Below are 27,511 nucleotides of genomic sequence, written 5' to 3'. Positions count from 1 at the left end.
ATTGTTTTGCTGGTGGAGGATCTTGCTTTCATGTTGATGGCTACTGACTGATCAGGATGTGGTTGTCAAGGCTAGTTTGGCTGTGTCAATTTCTTAAAATAAGAAAATAATGAAATTTACCAAATTGATTGACTCTTCTTTTCATGAAAGATTTCTCTGTAGCATGAGATGCTGTTTGACAGCATTTTACCTACAGTAGAGCTTCTTTCAAAATTGGAGTCAATCCCATCAAAACTTTCTGCTGCTTTATTAACTAAGTTTGCATGATATTTTAAGTTCTTTGTTGTTGTTTCAACAATGTTCACAGAATCTTCACCAGGAAGAGAGTTCATCTCCAGAAACTGCTTTCTTTGTTTATCCATAAGAAGTAATTCTGGGGCTGGCCAGTTAGCTCAGTTGGTTAGAGCGTGGTGTTGGTAACACCAAGGTCAAAGGTTCAGATCCCCATACCGGCCAGCAACCACCAAAAAACAGAAAAAAAAGAAGAAGCAAATCCTCATTTATCAAAGTTTTATCGGGAGATTGCAACAATTCAGTCACATCTTTGGGCTCCACTACTAATTCTAGCCCCCTTGCTGTTTCCACCATTTCTGTATTTGCTTCCTCCACTAAAGTCTTGAATCCCTCAAAGTCATCCATGAAGGTTGGAATCAACTTATTCCTAAGTCCTATTAATGTAGATATTTTGATCTCCTCTCATGAATCACAAATGTTCTAAATGGCGTCTAGAATGGCAAATCCTTTCCAGAAGGTTTTCAATTTACTTTGCTCAGATTCATCAGATGAATCACTACCTATGGCAGATATAGCCTTATGAAATGTATTCCTTAAATAATAAGACATGAAATTTGAAATGACTCCTTTATCTATGGAGAGTAGAGTGAATATTGTGTTAGCAGCCATGAAAACAACATTCATTGCTTTGTACATCTGTATCAGAGCTCTCGGGTGACTAGGTATATTGCCAATTCGCAGGAATATTTTGAAAGAAATATTTTTTTTCTGTGCAGTACTTCTCAACAATGGACTTAAAATATTCAGTACGCCATGCTGTAAACAGATGTGCTGTCATCCAAGCTTCATTGTTCAACTTACAGAGCAGGAAAAGTAGATTTAGCATAATTCTTGATGGCCCTAAGATTTTTGAAATGATAAATGAGCATTGGCTACAACTTCAAGTCACCAGCTGCATTAGCCCCTAACAAGAGAGACAGCCTGTCCTTTGAAGACGAGAAGCCAGGCATTGATTCTCTCCAGCTATGAAGTCTTAGATGCCTTCTTCTTTCAATATAAGGCTGTTTCATCTACACTGAAAATCTGTTGTTCCAAGTGGCCGTCTTCATGGATGCTCTCAGCTACCTCTTCTGTACAGCTAGCTGCAGCTTCTCCATCAGCACCTGCTGCTTCCCCTTGCACTCTGGTGTTAAGGAGATGGCTTCTTCCCTTAAACCTCATGAACCAACCTCTGCTGGCTTTAGACTTATTTCCTGCAGCTTCCTCACCTCTCTCAGCCTTCATAGAATTGAAGAAAGCTGGGGTCTTGCTCTGAATTAAGCTTTGACTTAAGAGAACTTTGTGGCTGGTTTGATCTATCCAGACTGACCACTAACCCTTTCTCCACATCAGCAGTAAGGCTGTTTCATTTTCCTCTCATTCATGTGTTCAGTGGAGCAGCACTTTTCACTTTCTTCATGACTTCTCTTTTGCATTCACAACTTGGCTGCTTGGCACAAGAGTCCTTGCTTTTGGCCTGTCTCAGCTTTCCACATGCCTTCCTCACCGAACGTGTTCATTTCTAGCTTTTGATTTAAAGTGACAGACATGTGACTCTTCTCACTTAAACACTTACAGGCCACTGTAGGGTTATTAATTGGCCCAAATTCAATATTACTGTGTCTCAGGGGACAGCGGGGCCTGAGGAGAGGGAAAGAAAAGTAAGAACGGTTGGTTGGTGGAACAGCCAGAACACACACCACATTTAGTGATCAGCTGTCTTATGTGGGCATGGTTTGTGGTGCCCCAAAACAATTACAATAGCAACATCAAATATCACTAATCACAGGGCCGACCCTGTGGCTCATTCGGGAGAGTGCGGCACTGGGAGTGCTGAGGCCGTGGGTTCGGATCCTATATAGGGATGGCCGGTGCGCTCACTGGCTGAGCGTGGTATGGGTGACACCAAGCCAAGGGTTATGATCCCCTTACCAGTCACACACACACACACACACACACACACAAATATATACATATATATATATATATATTTATCACTAACCACAGATCACCACAACAGGTGTAATAATAATGAAAAAGTTTCAAATACTGCAAGAATTATCAAAGTGTGACACAGAGACACAATATGAGCACATGCTGTTGGAAAAATGGTGCCAATAGATTTGCTCAATGCCAGGTTGCCACAGTCCTTCAATCTGTAAAAAATAAATCATCTGCAAAGTGCAATAAAGTGAAGTGTAATAAAATGGGGTATGCCTGTAATTATTTTACAGTGTTTTGGTATGTACCAGACACCTCTGACCTCCCAGATTCAGAAAAAATTTAGTCTTAAGTGTGTTCTCATAGCTCTAGGAATTTGCAAAGACACATCCCCAGCAATGCCAAGGGGCCACCATGGCTGAGATGCATATAGCAGTGATGAGGCTTCTAGATATCTGGACCTGGAAAAAGCAGCCTGAGGAAACCCATGAAGGAAATTAAATAAGATCAGTTGTGCTTGTCTATCACATTAGTCTCTCTCTTTGTAAATCTAGAAGTTTTCTTTTGTTACAATGAATTAGTAATGTATGCTCATTATTAAAATATGAAGGGATTAATCAGAGTTCTCCAGAGAAACAGAACCAATAGCATGTGTGCCGGGATATGTACAGATATATAATATATATTACATATATAATATATATATATGTAAAGATATTTATTATATGGAATTGGCTGATGTGATTATGGAGGCTGCCAAGTCCCAATATCTGCAGTAAGCAAGCTGGTGAGCCAGGACTGCTGACAGTGTAGTTCTGGTTCAGATACTGGCCAGCTTGAGAACCAGGAAGAGCCAATGTTTTAGTTTTAGTTTGAAGGCAGGAAAGAACTGATGTCCCAGTTCAAATAGGCAGGAAGAGTTCCCTCTTACTAGAGGGAAGGTCAGCCTCTTTTTTCTATTCAGGACATCACCTGACTGGGTAAGTTCTGCCCACATTAGGGAGGGCAGTCTGCTTTATTCAGTCTACTGATACAAATATTGATGTCATCCAGAATCATCCCTACAGACACTCTGTGAACAATGTTTGAACAAATGTCTGGATACCTTATGGCCCCATCCAGTCAAGCTGACACATAAATTTAACTGTTATAATGAGTATTAATATAGGGAAAATTTAAGTCTCAAAGTATTTTTTGACTAATTTGTTCCATTAAGTGGAACTGTGGAATGATTAGTTTACAGGTAGCTTTGGGTACATTGAGAATAATGTGTTTTCTACTTTGTGGCTACTTGAGTTGGGAGAAACCATATAACAGCATATAGTTCAACAATAATGTAATGTTCCATAAGAACGTAATGAAGTTTTAGGAATCTATTCCATAACATGACACTGCCAATAGGCTAGCATTAAAGAAATGGAATTTTCAATGAAGGAAAATTCTCCTCTGTTTCCTGTGCTATGACAAAATTCTTTGTTTTTTATTGAGCAGTAAAAACTCACTCTGCGAGGCCTGTAGAATCTGAATATGTAACCAGCTGAACAGGAGATGGCAGCTAACCACAAACAATCTTCCAGTACCTTTCACAGTAATGGAATTGCTGATGTTTCTCTGGAGCAAATTTTGCAAGATTGTTTCAATGGAATAATCAGCGGTATCTGAGTAATGATAACCAGAAGAGAATCATACTTCATAATGTTATGGCAGCTTCCATCTGGTTCTGAGTTCCCCAAAGCCTTATACAAGCAAGGTGTGTAGCTCCAATTTAATACATAACAGCTTGTGGACTAAGAATTCTCTTTTCCATAGCAAATGCATAAAATGTTTTGTGGTGGATGTCTTTAACATCTCAAAGACTGGTATCAGTGTCAGCAGCAGTAATAGAAAAATCTTGGATAGATGAATATTTTTCTATAGACAACAAGGAATTCAAAGGAAGATGATAAAAAATGGCTTTAGGCTCAGCACTGCTTTGTGAAAATTCCAGTAGGCACAGGTACTTATCTGAGGACTCCAAAATCATCATGAAAACAAGATAATCAAACAGCAGCAGTAGAGGGCTGTTGGTGGCAAGACAGACAAAACAACTGTAATGTGGTTGACCTAAAGCAGATCTTCAACTGAAGAGAGCAATACACAAAGCACATGGCACGTGACTATGTCAGGGACAATGGAGCTGAGTCTGAGGCCTTGGGAGAGGGATTTCCTTCAAACAGTAACAGTGGCTTCAAACCAAAGCATGGAAATCTTTCCAGATTGCCAGTATGGAAGGGATCACTGTTGTGTGTTTTCTGTCGCACTTGTGTAAAGCTATGATAGGGATATCTATACTATTCAAGGATGAATCTGGGTTTTCAGGGATATAAAGCTTATACAATTTGAGGTGTTGTTGGGAAAATTGGATAATTTAATCAGGCCCCCTCACCTCAGGTCCTGTTGGGGGTGGTGCAGCCCATTCTTTGTAAGCAAGTTGTGTGTGTGTTTGTGTGTGTGTGTGTGTGTGTGTGTGTGTGTGTGTGTGTGTGTGTGTGTGTATGTATGTGGAGTTAGTGTGCATGGGTGGTGCCAACACCTGGCTGGCATCTACTGCCTCTGGCGTCTGCTCCATGTGGCCGTGCTCTCAAACCTATGGCTCCCAGGACCATTTTGCTGGTTACCTAGCTCATAGACCTGCGTGTGAAGGGTTTGTGACCCAGTCTGTGAACAGGCTTGAGGGGTGTGTGAGCTCCAGACCCAGCCCTAGCTCGACAATTGGCCCAGTCAGCAGGATTATGGGCAAGTAAAAGATCCAAAGCTCTACAGGTGTCTTATTTTTTAAAAAAGAACATAAAGGTATACAACTTTTGAAAATTAAAAAAAGCACTCCATTAAGCACATTTGTAGACCCTCCCATGGTTTTGGAGGAGCCTGTAAAATTGAAGGACTCAGAAATTTAAGCTTCAATAGCTGCATGTTGATTTTATTTCTAGTACAACAACCCTGCAAAGTGACTTACTGCCTTACAAAATCTTAAGCCAAGTGAACTACCTAGGTAAAATCTAACCTTCATTTTAATAAAGCATGTATATGATAAGATATATTTTTAAATTATTTAAAATAAAAAAGTCATTGGTTTCTAGTAGTCTATGGTACTTGAAGAAAGATAGGAAGTGTGTTGAATTTTAGCACAAGATACACTTTGGTGATTTTGGAGTAATAAGTTTTAGCAATGTTCATATGGTTGTGTGTGTTTGCAATAATAAGTTAAATGAATTAATATATACATACAAAGCACTTTGAACAGCTCTCTGCATATAGTAGCATTGTAATATGCATATGCATATATTGTAATATGTATATGTAGAGAGCTGTTCAAAGTGCTTTGTATGTATATATTAATTCATTTAACTCCCGCAACTCATTGGTTCAGTACTTCTAATATCCCCTGTTTTATAGATGAAGCAATGTGGGCACAGACTGCTTATTAAGCTGTCTATGGCCAGATTGCTCTAAAGTGGCAGAACCTAGATTTGAACCCAGGTAGTCAGCTTCAGGTTCTGTGCTTTGGACTACTGCCCTCTATTACCTTTCTCCCTGTGTGCCATGTTGCTGTGGTACCCTGTGGAAGGCCAGTGCTACCTGTGTGCTATAATTGTCTGGTGGTCATTAGAAGGCCGGCACTTTCCCTGTGTGCAATGACGCATCAGAAGGCCAGTGCTCTCTCTGTGTGCAATGAAATTTTTTAGCACTAACAAGATATTGGGCATTGGGAGTTGGTACAGCAGCTTATGAACTAGCCCAGTTAAAGATTAACAACCTAACATATATGGGATTTTTTTATTTGTCAAACAAAGCTTTGACATTAGTATTTGTCCCTTCCATGACTTACGTTCTGACAAAAATATATATTTTATTGATGCTGTGGTTGTGAAGTCTCAGCTTGGCATAAATGACCATATTCTACAGCTATATGAGGGGATGATGTTTTCTTATAGAGTGGGCTGTGCCATTTGAATGGATTTGTTCTTACTAAGATTTATTAACAGCATATAGTACTATTCTCACATAATATTCTAAGTATGCCAAAACTACTAATTCATTTAGTCCTACAATGATCTTATAAGACATGTACTATTCTCAAAACTATTTGACAGATGAGGAACCTGAGGCATAAAGAAATTAAGTAACTTTCTCTGCATTATACAGTTATAACTGGAGAAGCCAGGATTCAAACCCAAGCTGTCCAGCTGTAGAAGCTGCTTTTCTAACATCTATGCTATAGTACCAAAGTGAATGGTGTGTGGACAGTACAAAGGAAGTTGAAAATGTTTACTAATGCTGGAAAAGGAACACTGAATGTCTGAAAGCGAAGGGTGATTAACATTGCTATGAAGAGGAAAGCTACCCAGGATAGCATTGTTGGAGGTGCTGCAGGGAAAGCAGTACTCCAAATGTTCAGTGAACAACTCTAGAAGAGGTGGCCGAAAAGGACCAGCAAAGAAATGATGATAATTGTAGTATTGATGATAATATCATCTAATATCTATTTAGAGCTTATGATGTACTCAGTATGGTTGTAAATGCTTTATAACTGTTAACTCAAGTTCTTCCTCCCAAACACACTATGAGGTAGATATTATTAAATATCCTTATTTTGCCAGTGAAGAAACTGATGCAAAGGAAGGTTAAGTAGTTTGCTCAAGGCAGACCATGTAGGTAGAATTTGTTAGCATTGAAAAAATACATCTATCACATACTAGTTGCTGTGGTAGGTCTTGAAGATAACGAAATGAAAACAAAGATGTAAAATAATAGTCAGAAAAGACAGGGCCGATCCCATGGCGCACTCGGGAGAGTGCGGCGCTGGGGGCGTGTCCCGCCGCGGGTTCGGATCCTATATAGGAATGGCCGGTGCGCTCACTGGCTGAGTGCCGGTCACGAAAAAGACAAAAAAAAAAAAAAAAAAGAAAAGACAGACAAATGCACAATTGGAGGGTACCCTTTGGAGGGTACCCTAATACAAACCTGCTACAAATTTGCTTTTTAATGAGTTAGCCAGTTAGTCTAGCAAGGAAAATAGGAGCAGGGTCTTTCATGAAGAGCTAGTGATGTGAGGCAAGGACCAGAGGCAGCATGGAATCACCTTCCAGGGGACTGGCAAGTGACTCAGAAGACTTGAATTTGGTGGTGGGCTGCCTAGGGCTGAGGATGGAAGTACAAGGACAGTCTAACTTATGAAAAGCTTATGAGCCAACTGTAGTAACACAAATACTTTTAAAGGTTTGGGGGAGCTGTTTAATGGTTTTAGTCATGAAAAGGCAATATTGAAGGTAACAAATGATGGTACCTAAATAAACAAGGTCATGAGAAATAAGATGTGGGAGGGGAGGGGATCAGATGTTAGAAATATAGAATTTGATGAACTTCATAAATTAAAAGTTATTATAACTGATGCACTAAACTACACCATATAATCTGGGGTGACAGTTTAACATAACAGGTTTTCATAATTTCTAACCTACGTCTTCAAGAAAATATGAAATAATTTTTGATATATTTAGTTTGTAAAAAATAAGTAAATCTATAACAAACTACAAATTAAATAAAACAATTGTTTTAGTCCTTATCAGGTACAGATGCTAGACAAGCTAACTTTACCAAATATTGAGGGGGGGGGAGAGAGAGAGAGAGAGTGTGTGTGTGTGTGTGTGTTTAATAGGAGCAATGCTTGTGAACAGGCATGCTGGAATAGTTCATCTTTAATGTAAAACAAACACAAAATAATGCCCTCACTTACTCTGCAACAAGTGTGAGTAGTTAAATTTCTGTGGTTTGTGGAGACAGTTAACATCCTAGTGTTTTCTGCTGTTTCTGTTTATACTGAAGATTTGCCAGTTTTTTGGGCAAGTGCAAAGGGACATATTGGTATGAACATTCTGCCCTTCATAAAGCCATTTTGGTTATTTCTAAGTTCTGATGTTTAATGGGAAATGGCAGATTATTACATTCAGTATTTTTCCAGTTATTAAAATAAATCTGACCTATTTAAAATTTTCCTGTTAAGTCGTTTCCCTCCCACTTTAAGGTTTCCTTTGCTAAATTGGATTTGATTTGTTTTTGGAAGCAATGATAATGTTAGAATTCAGCCAAATAGTCATAAATGGTTTTTATTGAGTTTACATAGGAACTCTATTAAGTTTAAAATATGCTTGAAAATATTCCTGATCTATCTGAATGAACCCGCACATTCTCCTCCACATTCTAAAATTCTCATCCTCCTCAGTTACATTTAAATGCTTCTACAATTAGGGAGTTAGGTCTTGCTCTTAGGAGAAGGTTGTCTGGAAGGGTATTGGGTTTGTTTCAAATTCAGTTAAATGGTGGAGGATTATAAGTCGCTGTGTATTTTAGTGTCTGAACAGTATTATTTGGAAATAGCCTGATTTATAGACAGCACAAGTGAGCTAGAGACTTTCAAATAAATGTAATTATTGTACCCATAACAGCAGTTCTATAGAGTTCAAGGCAAAAATAGCAAAGTTATTTGAAAAGTTGTAGTAACAACTGTGTCAGAATGGCAATTCTTTGTGCTTTTATTTTGATGGCTATACGAGAAGAAGCATTGCTTGGTCCTTGGGGCCTCACATTCATTTGATCTTTTTAAAAGCACCCTCACTTTTCCCGAGAGCTGATCATTTCATCAACACTGTTTGTTGGGACAAAACTAGGGCTTCCCTTTCCCTGCCCAGAGCAGGTACAGGTGATGCTGGCTAGGTCATTCTTTGCTACCTGTCTAAGATTTCAATAAAGATCCAAGACACAAAGAGCCTGAAGTAAGTGGTTGGAGAGCCATACCATCCAAGCAATCTGACTTACTGTTCTTGTAGCAGCTGCACCCTTCTTTCTAGCCCCCCAAATTGCCTTGATTCTAGCTTGTCCTTCAGCTTGGTTCTCTAGATTCTCATTGATTATCTGAAACGTCAGCAAATAGCCAATACATTTCTCTGCTTAATTGAATGAGAGTTGTTTTCTGTTGCTTGTGTCCAAAGATCCCTAACTGATAAAAAAACTATTTGGAATATGATTAGGCAACATGTTACTTCTACTTTAAGTAATTCATACATAACTAATAGAGTAGGATTGATTTCCAAAAATCAAATAAATTACTTCCTGGTGAATCTACAAAATGAAATGTTGGCCCACGCAGGAGGCAGGAAGAGTGCTGGTGCCACTACAGGGAGGCCTCAAGGCAGGGAAGTGCCCCAGCCTCGCCCCAACCCGTCCTCTCTCACACAGGACACAGGAAGAGCAGCAGCACCACAACAGGGAGGACCAAGGTAGAGAAGTGCCCCAGCCTAGCCCCAAGCTACCACCTCCACCTGCACATGAGGCAGGAGGAGCTCTGCCACAGGGACAGGGTGTCCCTGAACCACTTTGGTGGGAAGTGGTCCATAACAGCAGCCACCACAGCTTCTACCTCTGCAAGGATGGCTTGTACCCCAGTAGTAACCACGACCACCATGCAGGTGGCCTGCTATGTATTTGACAGCATAGACACAAGGAGAGTCACTAGAGGAACCTAGAAAAAGAAGAAGAAATCTTTATCCTCAAAATTTACTCCAGAGTAATAAAAAAAGCAACTGGTCTACCAGATGAGCAGAAATCAATGTAGAGATACTAGAAATACAAAAAAAAAAAAAAAAGAAAGAAAGAAAGAAAAGAAGAAAATATGACACCACCAAATGAATATAGTAATTCTCAAGTACCAGACCCTATGGAACTAGAACACTTGAAGTGAATAAAAAGGAATTCTGACTAACAATGTTAAGGAAACTCAATGAGAAAAGAGAAGACTCAGTTAAACAACACAATGAAATGAGGAAAAATATTCAGGATATGAAGGATGAATTTTACAAAGAGATTAATACTTTAAAAAAGAAGGTAGAAGATCTTCTGGAACTGGGGGATTTGTTCAATGAAATAAAAAACACAACTGAGAATTTAAGAAGCAGATTAGAGGAAGCAGAAGAAAGAATTTCTGATCTCAAAGATGGTCTTTATGAAATAACCCAGGCAGATAAAAAGAAAAAAAAAAAGGAACAAATCAACAGAGAAACACAGGATTTAAACTATACCATAGACCAATTGGACCTGGCAGATACCTACAGAACATTTCATACAGCAACAGAATATGCACTCTTCTCATCAGCACGTGGAACATTCTCCATGACAGATCATATGTTAGATCACAAATCAAGTCTCAGCAAATTGAAAAAAAATCAAAATAATTTCAAGTATCTTTTCACACCACAACAGATTAAAACTGGAAATCAATAACAAGCAAATCTCTAGAAACTATACAAATACATGGAAACTAGATGACAAGCTCCTGAATGATCTATGGATCCAAGAAGAAATTAAATGGAAAATCAAAAAATTTCTTGAAACAAACAAAAATAAAGATGCATCATACCAAAACCTGTGGGATACTGCAAAAGCAGTATTAAGAGGAAAGTTTTTTGCAGTAAATGCTTACATAAAAAGAATAGAAAGATTTCAAATAAATGACCTAATGCTACACCTCAAAGAACTAGAAAAACAAGAACAATCCAATCCCAAGAGTAGGAGACAGAAAGAAATAATTAAGATCAGAGCAGAACAAAGTGAAATAGAGACCCAACAAATGATACAAAAGATCAATGAAACAAAAAGTTTGGTTTTCTTTATAAAGAAGTTGGTTTTCTTACAAAAAGTTATTGCTCCCCCAAAGCAGAGCCCTGACATTCTAAATGACCCACTAATGGGAATAGTTCGAAGATAATCTCAGCCTCTGGTACCCCAGCCAACTCCTACTCAGCCTGCTTCCTGACCATCTGTACCACCAATTCCAACTTCTCTGAGGGGTTCAGGATCAATCTGTTGGGGGGGGGGGGCTTAGCTCTCCTGCTGAGTTCTCTCTCAAGCACAATAGATACTCTTCTACCTTATCCCACTAGCCCTAGTTTATGTCCTCCATTACCCAGGGCTTTGTTTGGGGGGCAGCAGTTGGATTATGAGCCAAACACATTCCGCATTGATCTCTCAGTCCAGGGTCTTGATATAGTCTCATAAAAGTCACAACATAGGGTACTTCATCCCATTTTCCCTCTTTTTTGCAAAACAAAATGAACTGAAAATAGTATTAAAGTTTAAAAACCTCTTGGTCACCTAACTCATATTGGGACCAGGCCACATTACAATAGAACAACAAGTTGTTTTTCTTTAAACTATCAAATTTAAGCTTTTCCCAATTACCCAGGATGCATCCTAGTGGGGAGTCCACTGAGATGCTAGAGGAGGAATTTCCTATACCTTATTAGGATGCCAGAATGGGACAAGGGTGCAAGTTATTCATGGTCCACTGCCAATAATCCAATTTCCTAGTAAAGATAATAATGGTATCATAGCTAGAGTGGTGAGGGGTGGTATCCCCTTTTGTCCTTAGAGGGAGGTGCATATTGCTTCCTCCAAATATTTGATGGCATGAAACTGGGCAGACCTGTGGCATCCTCCATCTCCTGGGAGAGGGACATGACAGAAAAAGTGAGGAAGGATGCAAAATGAATGAGGTGCAGTATAGTTAGGTGGTGAGACATAAAGTGAAGGAGAGGTTGACCATCATGTCCCACTTCTCCTTTACCATACAAGCAGCAAAGACCAAGAGCATTGTCTCTCTGTTCTGGACAAAAAAGCTGATGAGACATCTAGGCTAGTTATTAGCATTCCCAGCACACATGAGAAATACTGTCCATAGTTCCAAAGGTGCTGGTCATTACAGAGGGTGTGTGATAGGTCAGTGAGACAAACAAAATGAAAGACTCTGAGCCAAACATTATCAAGCAAGGGAGTTTACTCAAGCGAACCTGGAGGGGAGACTGGAAGATCAGTGTTCCACCCTTGTACAGACTAGCAGAGGCTTTACAGGGTTTGTCTGGGAGGGGGTTGGGCAACTATTCTGAGCACTCAGCATTCCATAACAGCTTTGTGGTTCTGTTTGTTTGTTTGTTTGTTTCCTACAAGGTGTTTTTATCAGAACACACCAAACTGAGAGAAATGGAGGGGATAGGGTGAGTTGTACCAGATGTTCTTATCAGAATGTACCACCTTGAGAGAAAGGGAGGGGTGGGGGACAGGGTGAGTTGTAGTCAACATGGCAGTGCATATGTTAAGTTGACTGTGAGGCCTAATAGTGGGGACCTTGTAAGCATTTAATGGAGGTTGTCATCGTGATGAGGACCCATTCTAGATACTTAAATCTTACTAAATCTAAAGGAGGATTTGAAGTTGTTATCCAATCCCTAAAGTGAAAATGTTGAAAGGCTTTATTTAACTAAGGTATAATTTTTCCCTTCTGACCTGCCCCAGCAACTCCATAAAATGTGTCTTATGAAACATCCCAGTGGATGAAAATCTTGAGGGTTAACTGGACAATAATAGTATTTACTATGCGTAAAAGCAAACATAGGTTTTTGAGAGGCAGAAGTATTGTAAACACAACAGACATGAGAAGAAACACAAATCTGACAGCCATCATCAAAACGGAGGAGAAGACGCATGAAATGTAAAGATGGGATACCAAAATAAAATCCTGGCTTCCCCAAAGCATGCAGCCTATTCTGCTGTACTAAATCATTACCTGCCCCAATAACTCAATGCAATCGGTAGCAACGAGCTTTGAGATCCACTGACGGAACTGCCAGTTCTGCCATGGCTCAGGTGGATGCCCTGAGTCCCAGAGTCCTAGGACTGAGCTTAGGGCAGTAGCATCTTATTGTTCAGTGGTAGTGTCCAATTGAAACCAGGGTGGTTACCCAAAATGCAGATGAAAGGAGAAATCCACTTACTGCATCCAAGGGTCTGGAATCAGGCAGAGCAGCTGGACCTATGATGGCACAAGGTGACCTCTGAGAATGTGACTGGATTACTTCCCCAGCCAACTGCTCCAGCTGTTGGGATTTGGGAAGCAGCCCTGACCACCAGGGGGCACCCTCCTGGCCAGCCTGCCAACAGATGTTACCAGAGGAGAGGGTCCGGGGTAGGTCAGGGTACTGACCTTTTGACCTTGTCCCCTACCAAGTTCTTGACTCTGCCACAGGAAATAATTCAAGAGCAGAGTCAGAGAAGTAAGTGAAAGTTTAACAGTAAGAATAAACACACACTTCACAGGCAAAATGTGGGCTGACTTGAGAGGGAGCTGCTGCACCATTGTTGGCTTTCTAAGATGCTATCTAATTTTCATGCTGTCTGTGAATATTTAACTAAGGGGGTGGTTCTGGTTACATAACGTAACTCCTAGTCTGCGTGTGCTCCACCAGTGACATTGATCAAGGTCACCTCCCTCAGTCTCAATCTCCCCATGTTGGTGCTGAAAATAGGTGCAACCTGCAACAGTAGTGCAGGGCCCAGAGGAGGGGCCTGAGACTTCAGGGAGTGGTTTGAGAGATAGCCTTGGGGAAACTGAGCACCTTCTATCTCAATTCCATAGATGAGAACTTTCGGGCCAGCATATTTAAGTAAGTAATTTTCAAAAAGTGATTCAGTTAGTAAATTAAAAAGTAGTACCAGGATTTATACCCAAGCTTTTCTGAACCCAGTCTGCACTCTTTATTATTGTGTCATGATGTACTTTAGGTATATGAAACCTAAACAGGAACTTGAAGGATGAGTGGAATTTAGGAAATGAGACAAAAAGGACTTTACAGAGGCCTAAATCTACATATGATTTTCTGTTGGCTGGCCCTTTGAAGTGCTCAATAAATATGTGCTGAAGTAAATCAATGCATAATTTTATATCCAAAGATGGTGTGTATTAGGTTCAAATTAATGTCAGATGGAAAATAAGTCATAGATACTTTGGAAATGTGATTTTAAAATATTTCCCGGCAAATGTCCTGGATAATGTTAGAGTTCATGAAGATTTCCCATGTTGCACTTTCTTTCTCCTGTTCTCCATTTCTTTGGGGCACAAATCCCTTTGAAATCTAGCAAAGCCATGTGATTTGCTTTGATGTATTAAATGTTAGCAAACTTCTGGCAAGAAGTGTTTAAATGCCAGTATTCATTTCTCCACGGTATCCTTCCCTGCCACCACGATCTTGGCAGCTTGAGTTCATACAGAGATGCCACAGGTTTGAAACAGCTTCTTATGGCGAGTTTGTGTTTAGAGGGCAGAGGCCCTGGAAAGTTGTCTGGAGTTAAAGCAGACTTCATATGAGTGAGAAATAAATTTTTATTTTGCTACTGAGACTTTAGTGCTGTGTGTTCCCACAGCATGATTAGATTCTCCTGTGTAACATATTCAAATGTAGTTTTAAAAAATATTCACAGAATGATTGTACATGGCCTTATATATTTTTTAACCACACATGCCACCCCTCTTATTCACACAGATTGAAATAAAAAGATGCAATTTTGATAGAAGCTTATTCTGTTGTGATATCTTAGCTTTTCTGTTTTATAGCCAATACTGTATTTTGTTGGTGCCTCACTCTTTTTGATAAGTAGCTATGAAAATGTGTTTCTGATGAAGCAAGTGCACTGGCTTTGGAATTTTTTGCAATCAGTTTGCTTGGTAGATTAGCACAAGTATCTAATTTGTGAGATATTTACAAGGTAAGGAGGTCTTTTCAACCTGTTGGAGAGAAAGGGGAGGAATCTTTTCATATGTAGTTTAGTTTTTACACACAATTTTAAATGAATAGATGAAAAGATTGCCATGTTAGGAGACTACTGCCTCCCAATTCTCCTCAATATTCTGGAAGTTTTGAAACACCCACTTCAGAACACAGTGAATTTCTACCATTAATGTGAGAGATTCTCAGCTTTAAGAAGTTCAGTAAAGTAGAGGAGAATATGATTGGCTATCAAATTGACACTATCCCTTTTTTTCCTTTCTAATAGAACCAGATTTTTATCCACTCAACATTGTGCTCAGTCATTAAAGAGTAATCAAGATTGGTCAAAGCTAGTCATGGCAATCCCATTTTCCACTTCAAGTAGTTACTTTCCCAGCTACTCTGTACAACTGCAGGATAAGTTCTGGCAAATTAGACACAAATGAGGGAAGTATTTTGCTTTCTGATAAAGGTTCAGGAGAGTGAGGAAAGCTAGCTCATGCTGTCCCTCTGCAGCAGCCATTGTGACCATATGGTAAGAAGTTCCACTGGCTTCAAAAGCCTATGCCATAAGGATAGTGGAGCAGAAGGATGGAAAAGCCTGGTTTCTCAGTGAGAGCACTGAATTGCTGAACAGAAAAAACTGTACACCATCACGCTTTTGATGTATGACATGATTTAATGGTTTTATTGCTCTTCCAGTGAGTTGGGCTTTCTGTTACTTGCAGCCAAACATGTCCAGTCTCACAGAACTGGACTCTGAGCTTCTGGTCTCAGAGGAGGGCTGGGATTACTCTTTTTCCATCCTTGATGCTTAGTACAGTGCCTAACACATAGTTAGTGCTCATTAAATGTTTGTGGCATGAATTATTCATAAACAAATCGCTTGCTTCATATTTTATTTTTACGTAATTAAGAAAATTTTGGTAATGTCAGTGCATATGTAAAAAACAACTCATCTGTCCAACTACCCTTGCTATTTTTCTTCCTACCTGAGAAAATATTTTCAACATTAAATTAAAAACGAAGTAAAACAAAGCAACCTCTCCAAACAGAACCAATCTATTATCTTTTCTATCTTCTTCAATTCTTTGTACTTGCTGTTTTTTGAAAGAACCTAATAAATTATTTCCAGTTGAAGATGATAATTATTTGAATAGAGCAATAGAATAGAAGGTTTGAGTGTCTAGGATTTGTGGCTTAAAAGCAATTATCAAAAACAATGATAAGTAGAAATCCCACTTTGTCTGGTCCCACCTCATTTAAGTGTAGAGTTTATGAGCATATCTTTGATATCATTTAGTTAATTATCAATACGAGTGGTGTAAGGCCACCAACATATACTCAGGGAGTATATTGGGCAGAAAAGTGTCATTTTAGGTCCTGGCATATCATTTGACTAACCCAGTTGACCCACAGGGTCTACTCACCATCTTAATCTGTTGGGAGCTGTTGAGAATCATGGTCTTGGACACTGCTTGTCCGCCTCATTTGATTTGACTCTTTTCTTCCTAGAGCTTCCTAATCTTCCAGAATATTCCTGGCTTATCCAGCCTGCTTATTTCTCTCCCCTAACCTCCACCGACCCCACAGAGCTGAAGAGCTCCTCATTTTAGTTATATTGACCTCCAGAACAAGTTCTGAATTTATGGCTTTTTTTCCTTTAAAGCATACTTAGAAAACCCAGCATAGAGGCATTTAAAGTGACGTAGGCAAGCACTGGCTTTCATGCCCTCTAGTTGTGTTCTCATTCTTACCCTTCACCCCTCAGTTATTTAAAAATTAAAATGTTGTTTGGTACTTCTTTCCTAGATTGATTTGCTGTAGAAAGTAAAACCTTTAACAAAATTACCTCAGATTAATATTTTGTTCTAAAAATTTAATACTGATAAAAATATTAATAGGATATAGTAAAAAAAAAGACATTAAAAATATTATGTGCAAAATGAGATACTGTCTTCTTTGATTTATCAGAGAAGAACAGTGGTAGACTAGCAAAATATGGGCTTTTGAGTGAGTGGCTCTATATTAATTTAAAAGCCCTGAAAATTAGTCAATAGGGAATTTCTTGAGTAACTCTCCTTTAAATATTTGCCTCGATTGTCCTATTTTTAATTTGTAGTTGTCATTTATATCTTTCTGAAACCCTAATATTAGTTGAAACTTTATAGGACTAAATGGAGGGTTTTAAGGTGAACGCTTTTATGTTTCCTTTTTTTTTTTTTTCCTGGTAAGGTGTGGTATTGAATAATCAAATATATGTAATAATTTTAGAAAGATTTCTTTAAAAATTATCAGAATTTTGAACTATATGTAATTATTACCATTTGAACGTGTTTATGGCTCAAATAAAATGTATAATTTCTTGCTTTAAATATTAATATGACAGAAGGTCAACAAATCAATCATTAGTGCAGTTAGCCACATTTATCAGTGACAATGCATAAAATACTTTCATAATTAAGATGTCTTGGAAGAATGTTGACTGGCCAACAGGTTTATTTTCCTTAAATTTTGACTTTAGACACAGTCCCTGGAAAATGTGTAAAATCTTCTCCTCTCTCATCACCAAGGTTTTCTGGAGTAAGACAAGGAGGAGATTATTTATTATAATTTTATTTTCTCTGTATGAGTTAAAGAGTTATATTAAGAGCTTTAAATGTTATCTAAAGATCAACTTTATGAAGCATAATCATAAAAATGGATAACATTTGTGATGTCTAAAATGAAATGAACATAAATCTTGGGCTTTCTTTTCTTGACAATTTCTTGAACATAAACATGTGAGAAGTGAGAGCCTGGAATTCAGGAGCAAACATTGTATTCTGCTCTTCCTTACACTGCTGTCTAAAGTGGTAAAAGCCACATCTCTAACATCTCTAAATATTTTTCAGGCTTTTTTTTTTTTTTTTGCCTTTACTGATTACAGTTTTGGTCAGATTCTTAATACTCTGAAATCAGCTGTTGCTATGGAAAACTCTCTAATGTACTGTAACATGTTGTCTCAGTTGAGGAAAATAATGATCACTGCTCTGATACATTGGATGGAAAATGAAAAAATGTCCCCATTCCAAAGAGTGTCTTATGGGTTTCTCATGGATTTTTTTCTTCCTTATAATTTAACAAATGACCAAAAGGTCATTTTCTTGACTTTTGACTAAAGGTTTTCCAAGTTGAGCAGTGGTGATGACAGTGCACAATTCCGTCATCTACTCATGTCTGTCAATGTAAAACTATTCTCTTGATTTTCAAGGGAGATTTTTATTTCTGGCAATGAATTATCAGTATATATGGACGTTTGCTGATGAAAAGTTACAAGTTTATTTTGCTGTTCTGTTTCTTTTCACGTGTGCCATTTGCTGCTGAGGAAGCATAGTGATTTCAAAATTACTATTGAATTTAAGAAACTTTTGGGTCACGTACAATTCTTATCCAATATAAATTTTTACAATAACTAAAATTTAAGCCATAGTGGCTTCCATGTAATCAAAAAATGCTCACATGTGCCATGCAAGAAAACTCTGGCATTGTACTTAAATGAGAACTAGCTATTTCTCACTGAATACCTTATTCACTCTTAATTCTAATAAACTTGGTTGTCTGGTTTCTCTTAATTAACACATAGAAATCTGTAGGACTATAATCTGGCACAATGTTAATAAAATAAAAAGAACGTCAATCTCCTGGCAACATGAGAAATAACAAGGAAAATGAAGGCACATATATGTAAGATAAATAATATATAATTTAAAATATGTGCGTATTTGCATATGCACTTAAATACACACATGTATGTCTGTATATACACACATACATAAACTTGGCGATGCTGAATATCCAGGAAAATAAGTATACACACTTGAAAGACCTTTAGGATCCACTACACAAGGGTACTTCTAAAAGTTTGTGGAAAAATAGAATTAAAAGATCATGCAATCTTTCCATGAACTTTTTGAAGTACACTTATATAATATATAATTCATTATAAATATTGATAGTAATTTTGGTAGTTAACTGTGTGAGCATACTGGAAAACTCAAATAGCTAGAATAAACTTTTTTTTTTTTTTAGTTTATTCCATTGGGAAGTTTTATTGACACTTGAAATAGTTTTTTTTTTCCCCCAACTATTCCTCATGCCTGTACATTCAGTGTAATTATTTTCTTCATCTTCCTCTTTCCATCTGACATTACTGCCATCTTTGTCATCATCATTATCACCATCAATGTGTGTGTTGTGTGTGTGTGTGTGAATATATATATATATATGAATATAGAGACCCACTAGATTACAAATCTTTCAATTTCTTTGCCTCAATCCACCACTTATTTCCCTTGTACACACACACACACACACACATTTTAATGACTAGGAAACTTATGGTCTAAGTAAAAGCATTTTCAAAGATGATATCTGGTTAGTGGCTCACCTTATACTGGAACTTATATAAGTTAAAAAATTACTCAGAATAATCTGTTTTCAATAAATACTAATGAGGTCATTTACTTGTGTTTTGTTTTTAAATAAAATATTACAAATAAATTGTTATAGCTTGTCAGAAAACAAAAAAAAGAATACAAAAATGGAGCAAATATAAGATCTTAATCTATGAATTACTGCTTAGGAATAGTAATATTAATTTCAGCCCATCAACTCCTATAGTGCAGTAGATAAGAGTAAGGAGGTAAAGGAGCACACAGGAAAAAGAAGCTTACTTAGGATTGTTTAACTCTATTTATTGACAAGAGAAGCCTAGCTGTTTAGAAAAACCTCTCCTGGTACAGCACACACCAAAACATTCTGACAAAATACAAAACATATAGTTCATATACATACATATATATATGTCAATATGAAAAAATAGCCTTAATGCATAGCTGAACTGGTGAGTTTCAAGTAAAGGGACTGGTGGAAAAGCACACACACACTCAAAAAGGACAGCCCAACTCCAGAGTGCCAGTATTAAGATGCATAGGGCCTGGATATTAACAGTCTCCTGGGAAGAGGACAGATTAAACAATCCAGGGAACTGAGCAGAGTGGAAACTCAGATTAGAAACACTTGCATGAAGCTCAAAGATTATACCTTCAGTGGATGAATAAGAAAAAAAGCAGAGTGAGTCTAGGAGGATGTATACCTCTGCTCTCTAGCTCTGGGTCAGCAGGGCTGAGTAGAGAGCAACATATCTTCTCTGAGAATTCTTAGCCATAATAAGACTTCATTTATTCTCATTTGGGTCTTAATTTAAATGACTTCAACTACCTCTAATGGAAAATTTAAAGTGAATCTGGGAGTGGGGGCAGTGGTCAGTGCCCTGGGAACCTGGCAAAAACAAATACTTTTAATTTACAGAGGAGGGAACTGAGACATAGAAAATTAATTAACCTAACCAGATCATACATGAACATTCTGAACTTGTGTGAACCTAATAACATAGTCTCAAAATATATGACAAAAATCAACAAAACTAGATGATAAGCTGACCAATCCACTTTCATGTTTGACAACTCTTATGTATTGTTCCCATTGATAGATCAAGAGATAAGAATTCATAAAGAATATAACATAATATATATTATTCTATTTATTAATAAGGATATAATATAATAAATGTAATATAAATTATATTAAGTATAGCATAAATTATTGAACAAGAACATTAACAAGCTAATGTCAATATAGAGAACATTTACAAAAATTAATTATATTCTGGGTCTTAACCCAAGTCCCAACAAACTTCAAAGAACAGGTACCTGGTTTCTTATCCATAGAGATTATTGTTATTGTTACCCAGAGTATTGATGGAAGATTAAATGAAACACCTAATGCAGGTACAGAGTAGATACGTAATGTTAACTTTTCTTCTTCCATTGATAGATTCCTCCTTATGTCCTTATCTGGAAACACATTTTGTAGGGTATTTAAAAATTAAAAACTGAAAAGCACCTTAAATTAAGGGTCAGAGAATGCAGACATTTTTTAGGTCTATATGTTTATCAGCTGTTTCCTAAACTAGAATGTGAAAGTACAAGAACATTTTAACCTCTGTATTGTCAGTGCCTTGGAAGTGTCTGGCACACACAGGCATAGCATATCAACAATGCATTTGTGTAATGAAACAAGTGCCTACTTCCCAGTGTACAGTTATGTCATTCTTTGGTTTCTCTCTTTAGTGATCTCTTTCTCCCCCCATATTTTTTGAGGCTCATGGGCTGAGGGTTGAAGGTTCCTCTTCAATATACTGATACATACTTCTGTTCTTCACCTCTTCTATCTTACATATTCACACCAAAAGTTACGAGTACATTTCTGTAGAATTCTTCGTGCAAAATAGGAATGATCATTGGCAAGGTAGGAGGCTTTTAACTTAAGCTCACTTTAGAGTTGGATCTGTTTTTTTTTTTTTTTTTTAGCTTTAAATTTTCAAGAAAAGTGAAAGACATTTTGGGTATATTTAGTTACCAAAGCAGTGTGATTGGCAGACAAGCACCAAACAGAATCTATCACATTTTCCATCTGCAAATCGTTTCTTCTTCTTTATCTTAACTAGTTTGGCTGACAGGACAAAGAAAAAAAAGACTTTTATAACCAAAGGTAAATGAAAGAATGCTGAGGCATTCATAGAAAATAAATAAGACCTTAGTCAAAATTAAAAACAAGGAAATAAGAAAGATGCAAAAACTACTGGCACAGGATCTACTGAAATTTAAACTCATCTTGTGTTGCCCTGGCTTGATGACTGCACAAATAAAAATGTGTATATGTAATTTGAGAACAAAGTATACATTCAGTCTTTAAATTTAATTCCAAGAATAACCAACCTCACCTGGGAATACAGAGTTTCCCAAGTGTCATTTGTTTGCACAGACAGCAGAAGCTTTGTGAGTTAGGAACAGCAAAAGCTGAGATTTCAGAGTGAGAGAAAAGGGGGGAGTATGTGATGGGCCCAGGTGTCTGGTAAGAAGAAAGGGCAGCATCTGAGATGAGGGGAGGGCCACAGAAAGTGCAGGGGGTGACGCGTTGATATGGAACAATTTTCTTTCCTGCTGAATACTGAGTTCCGTGTCATCTGCTTAATTCACTGAATATTGCCTGAAATATTTTAGGTATTTAATAATATTTATTGAATAGATGAGTAAATAGTTAATGGTTCCTGTTGGACAGTTGGCTCCTAAGTTATTGATTTATTGGGGTCTAGGTCTCAGATATCAACCACATTCTTTATTAAGATTCCTCTGTCTCAATATTAATTTTTTTTTTTTTTTGTATTCATTTTACAGGTGATATACTCCAGGAACTCTAGATAAATCTCTCCTAAGCTAAAGGCACATGTCTTTTCCCATGTCTTCTCTTTTGAGAAGATGGTTGGGAATCCATTTTTCTCTAAATAATATGGAGAAAAGATTAGGAGAGCGTGTCCTCATTCCATTCAGGAGCATGTCCTGAATCCATTTTGTTGGGAGTGACTGCTCTGTGGACCACAGTTGCTCAGACCCATCACAATCAATTCATGGGAGGAAAAGTTGGTGAGGGTTTGAAAAGAGGGCTTGATCAATTTAATTTGAGCTTCATAGAGGCTCTTAGCATCTCTCTGGGGAATTTCACATTCTCTTTCATCTCATTGACTTGTATTTTTATCTTTGTACTATTGTAATACAAGTATATTTTACTGTTTGTAGGAAGGTTGAAGAATTTTTGAATTTGTATGCTACAGAGAAAGTTTTATCACTAATTGTTTTTGTAAGCAAAGAAAGATAAAGCCCTTCATGAGGAAATAATTAAGAAATTTCCTTTTCAAATTATGAGAAAATGATCTGCATATATTTCTTCCCTCAGGAAAGAAATTAGTTGACTTCATTTATATCCTACCTTATTCTAAATAGGATTAAGACAGATTTATGACGACTTTAAAAGGATCTTTTCTACCATGCCTTTAGTATTAGCTGTTGGAAACCTGTTTTGTCAATATTACTGATGTTGTTTCATTGCAGCAAGTTGCCAGAGTCTGCAGTGATGGGTAAACTAAAGGAATTTCTAAGAATGGAAGCTTGGCACTCCAAGTTACTGAGGTAAAATTGAGAGGGGGTCTAAACAACGGTGTTTTAAATATAAAACTCACATTTTTCATTTTACAGTATTTGGATAATACTATTTAGACCCTTGTAAAGTATCTAGTAATTTACTATTGAACTAAAAGAAGTGAAAAAAAAAATACCAAATAGATTTAACAAATTCTCTGAGTCATACAGTTGAAGTAGAGACATATTAATAGAATGAAATATTCAAAGACATTACATGTGTCTATGACCTGAAAAACTATTTTGTCTGGCATATCTGCCAAAATCTATTTATCCTGATAATCTTTTTTATTTTTATTTTTTATAAAGGTAAATTATACATGTACCCTCTGAAAATTATTGAAAGCAAAATTTTCAAGCTAATTTGGGTTCAAGTCGTAACATTTAGCAAAACTTATATTCATTTCCCCCACTAGTTTAATGCATAGATTAAAAGATTGTCTCTTTTTTTATGTTTTAATAATTTCATATACTTTATTTATAGAACATGGGGGATGACACTATAGGAATTATAATAAATTATTCAAAAACTAACCATACAATAAGAGGTATTTACAAAGATATTTATAAAATTTTTAAAAAGTTTGTGATGAGAAAGCTCTGGTCAATAGAGCTGGAAAGAGTGACACTGTGCCCTACAGAAGGTTAGGATTTTCTAAACTCTGAAGGATGGCTGGATATGCACTATGTGCAGATGCCAGCAGCTGAGTGGCAGAAGGAGGGAATTAAAAAGGAGAAAACACTGAAAACGGAAAAATATCTTTTAGAAGTGACAAGTCAACATGTTTTAGAGAGAGTCTTCAAATAAAAAGGTAGGAGGAAAATTTCATAAACGTTGCGCTAGGCTTTGTAAACCAGTTGTAATTTATATTTTTAGAAACATGGTGTGTGGTAGCAAAGTTTACCCAATTAAAATGGTGTTTTGGGGAGATGAATCTAACTGCAGTATTCAGGATAGATTGGACCGAGCAGAGAAGAGAGGCAGGGAGAGTAACGAGCATGCTGTGGCAGTGATGACAGTGAAGGTCTGACAACCTGTAGGGTTGCAGTTAAATTTGCCAGGGAGCAAAAAATGAAAGGGGCATGGTGAGTGGTGCAGAGAGAACTGACAGCACTTGGCAACAAAATAGATATCTCTGAAGAAGCAGGTCCCTCAGAGATGTGATCTTGTACCTTTTGTCCCCTTGCTTGTTGTCTCCAAGGGCTTCCTACAAATAATGTAGAACACTGACCATCATCTTTTTAACATGCTGATGATTATTTACAGCTACAGGCTTGAAGCAGCCGTAACAAACGAAACTTCATCAGTAACAACCGCTTAAACTAAATCTTTATTTAAACAAATTTCTCTTTGGTGAGAAATTTTTCTCCTTGTGATTTTGAGGAAAAATTATGGCAAAAGTATTTTTTTCACATGAAGACAAATACTGCTGAAAATTTGTGTTTTATAGAAATAAAAGATTTATGTAGAGACATCTACTATATCTAGAGAACATCTGCCCCACTTTAGAAAATTAAAGACAGCAGCATCAAAGAACTCAAACATCTCATTTCCCAGGAAACCAAGAATCTGACAGAGGCTGACTTTTGATTCTCAAAATGAATAATTTTCGCAGAATGTCAATTTTGAATTTTAAAAAACTGCATTTGCTTAAAATAGCAGGGACAAGAAACAATGACACCAAAGAAATTATTTTGCAAGGGCCTGGGTAAATTACAAACACATCCCTATAGATTTCAGCTTTATTGAACATACTCAAAGTATGAACATACTGAAAGTACTTATATTAAGGTGTCTGTCTATGCAGTTCAACTAATTCAGTCCTTTTTTGACATGATAAATTGATTAGGAATGATGCTAAATATTCTTTAAAGCTCTGTGCCAACAGATGCACCAAATATATAAACACCTTTTAGACAAAATTTGAGAGGAAAGGAGTGAAGTCAAGTAATATTGAATTTAGATAAAATGAGCCATGATTACTTTGTTGAAATACATATAGGCCCTGGAAATAAAGCTAACCATTTTATTTTTCTTCGTCCTATAATTTTGTTACTTTCCCATTCTTTCTATTGCTTATAGCTTAGTTTCAACCCATGGAATGCTGACACCTGGAAGGAAAGTTTTATTATAAGGATGCCACAAATCTGCAAGCACATCAAACATAGTTGTATACTAAAGAAATATCTAATACACACTTGCAAACTGTGTTACGAATATAGGCAAGGTAGGACTTCTACATAATGGCTGAATTTAGAGGCTCAAACCCTAGCTTTAGGCCCTTCTCTTGCCTTCTTTGAGCTCTGCTTCTCTCTTCATTGGCCTAATTCTTTCTTAGTGTAGAAGGCTTTCTCCACTTGGCTGAGGGTGTGGCTGCAAGGAGCTCCAGCTGTCATTGGCCTTACAGCTTCTAATTCAAGAGGAAGAGCAATTTTCCCAACTGTTCCAGCCAAAAAGAAAAAGGCCTAGTGAGGCTTCTGATTGACTTATCTGCATATTCATGGAATAATTATTGAAGTGTGTTGTTGGGGTTGAGAGATGGAAATGAGAAGAATGAAGTCAGCTTCATTATTCCCATGGAAAGGGGGTAGGTTAGTTCCCCAAAGGAGGGGATAGGGTGCAAACAACATATGCACACTGAGCTTACAATCATTTCTGATGTGAGAAGGGCTCTTAATTTATGAAAAATTTGGGAACCAATGTTCAAAGGAAAAAGTTCAAACTTCTTTTTACAATAGCAAATGACCCTTATTAATGTTTCTAATCTTTGCTATGTCTTCCTTCTTTTTATGTTTCTCCCCACTCCTTACTGGTTTATTGATCTAACCATACTGCCTGGTTTTTGCTTCTTTCTGGATTTATTCTCCCTAATCCCATTTTCCTGTAATGCCTTCTTTTACAGATGTACAATCCACTCCAACCATATTACATTTTCCTGTAATGCCTTCTTTTACAGATGTACAATCCACTCCAACCATATTACTGAAATATTCTTTTGCTTTCTCAAGTAAAATCCTTCCTTCTTTTCTCTGGAGGACCTTGCATGTAGATATCCCAACAAAAAGTTGGTGGGTGAACGAAGCAGGCACCTTGCTTTCACGGTATGTGTTAGTTCAAAGTCAAAGTTGTATTTAGAAAAAAAAAGCAATCTGACATTTCTTGATACTCAAGTATTAGGAAGCAAATTCACTTCCTTGTGATTTTTCACATGTGGGATGCAAGAACGTGTAGCAGGTAAGAGCATGGGTTCTGGGTTCAGGTTCTAGTTCTGCTACTCACTAGCTAAGCAGTTGAATCTAGTGCATTAATCTCTTTTCTTTAAACCACACTTTTTTTTTTCCATCTTGGTAAGGCGGATGTAAATAATAGTACTTACTGCAGTGACTTATTGTGAGGAATAATAATCATAAGACCTAATCACTTTATCATGCAATTTGTTTTCCTTTTTGTCTGACTTTAAGATTTTCTTTGTACTTAGTTTTTATTAGCCTTACTCAACATAGGTGCCTAGGTTGTATTTATCATGCTTATCATTTGTAATGTTTATTAAATCTTTGGCCTGATAATGGTTATGTCTAGTCTTTACCTTATCTCCATGATTTTTGTTTATAATATTTGAGAATCAAGGAAAACAACAAAAAATAGAGATAAATACACAAGATACCCAGAAAATGAAGTTTTTAGACGAAGATGTTAAAATAAAAATATTTATATATGTCTAAAAATGCATGACAAGATTGAGACGTTTGAGAAAGGACTGAAAAACTATTTTATATATTGGAATTTCCAGACCTAAAAAATACAATATCCCAAATTAAGGATGGGTTTATAGCAGGTTGCAAACATAATACAAAATAAACACTGAGACATCAAAGAATGGCAAGTACGGGAGAAGACTAAAGAAACATAAGGACTGAAGTGAACTAACATACGTGTAATCCACGTCCCAGAAGAGGACGGCATTCACTTACTTGCTTCTCTTTTTCTCCCTAAAGCAGCCACGTACTCCAGCAACCCCAGGTCTCATTAACGAAGTCATGCAGTAATTTATTTTAAAGTGGTCTTCAGTCTTTCCCAGGATCAGTCTGTTGCTTGCTTTTTCCTCCTTACTCCTAGGGGTAGACCTTCAATGTGTCAACCCAAATTGTACACGTTTTACTATGGCTTTCTCCCAGTCTAGCCTGCCCTCAACTGCACTTCTCATCTTCCCCGTCTTGTGACCTATTGAAATATCTGCTCTGCTCTTCAGCCACTTCTGCTAGAACATTTTCTTCTCCCAACTTGGTAGCTCCATTATGCTGTTGTGTCAAGAAACATTTGGATGGTTTTGTAGAATTTGGAGGGAAGTGGATGGGACATCATCTGGGGAAAAGGTCCCTTCCTTGGCCACTGTGCCTCTCCTATGGTGTGTGAGGGACCCAAGGCACTGAGCCCAGAGTGTGTATGTGTGTGTGTGTGGGGGGGGGGGGTGTTTACACCTCTCTGTTCCTGTAGCCCGAAGGCAGCAAAATCCGAGTCTGCCTCGGAGCAAGTTCAAGCCAGATGCTGCCATGGGAGACTGGCCTTCCAGTCTAAGTCTACAGCTC

Source organism: Cynocephalus volans, chromosome 1, assembly GCF_027409185.1.
Source record: "Cynocephalus volans isolate mCynVol1 chromosome 1, mCynVol1.pri, whole genome shotgun sequence".
Classification (NCBI taxonomy): domain Eukaryota; kingdom Metazoa; phylum Chordata; class Mammalia; order Dermoptera; family Cynocephalidae; genus Cynocephalus; species Cynocephalus volans.
This window is presented reverse-complemented; position numbering follows the sequence as displayed.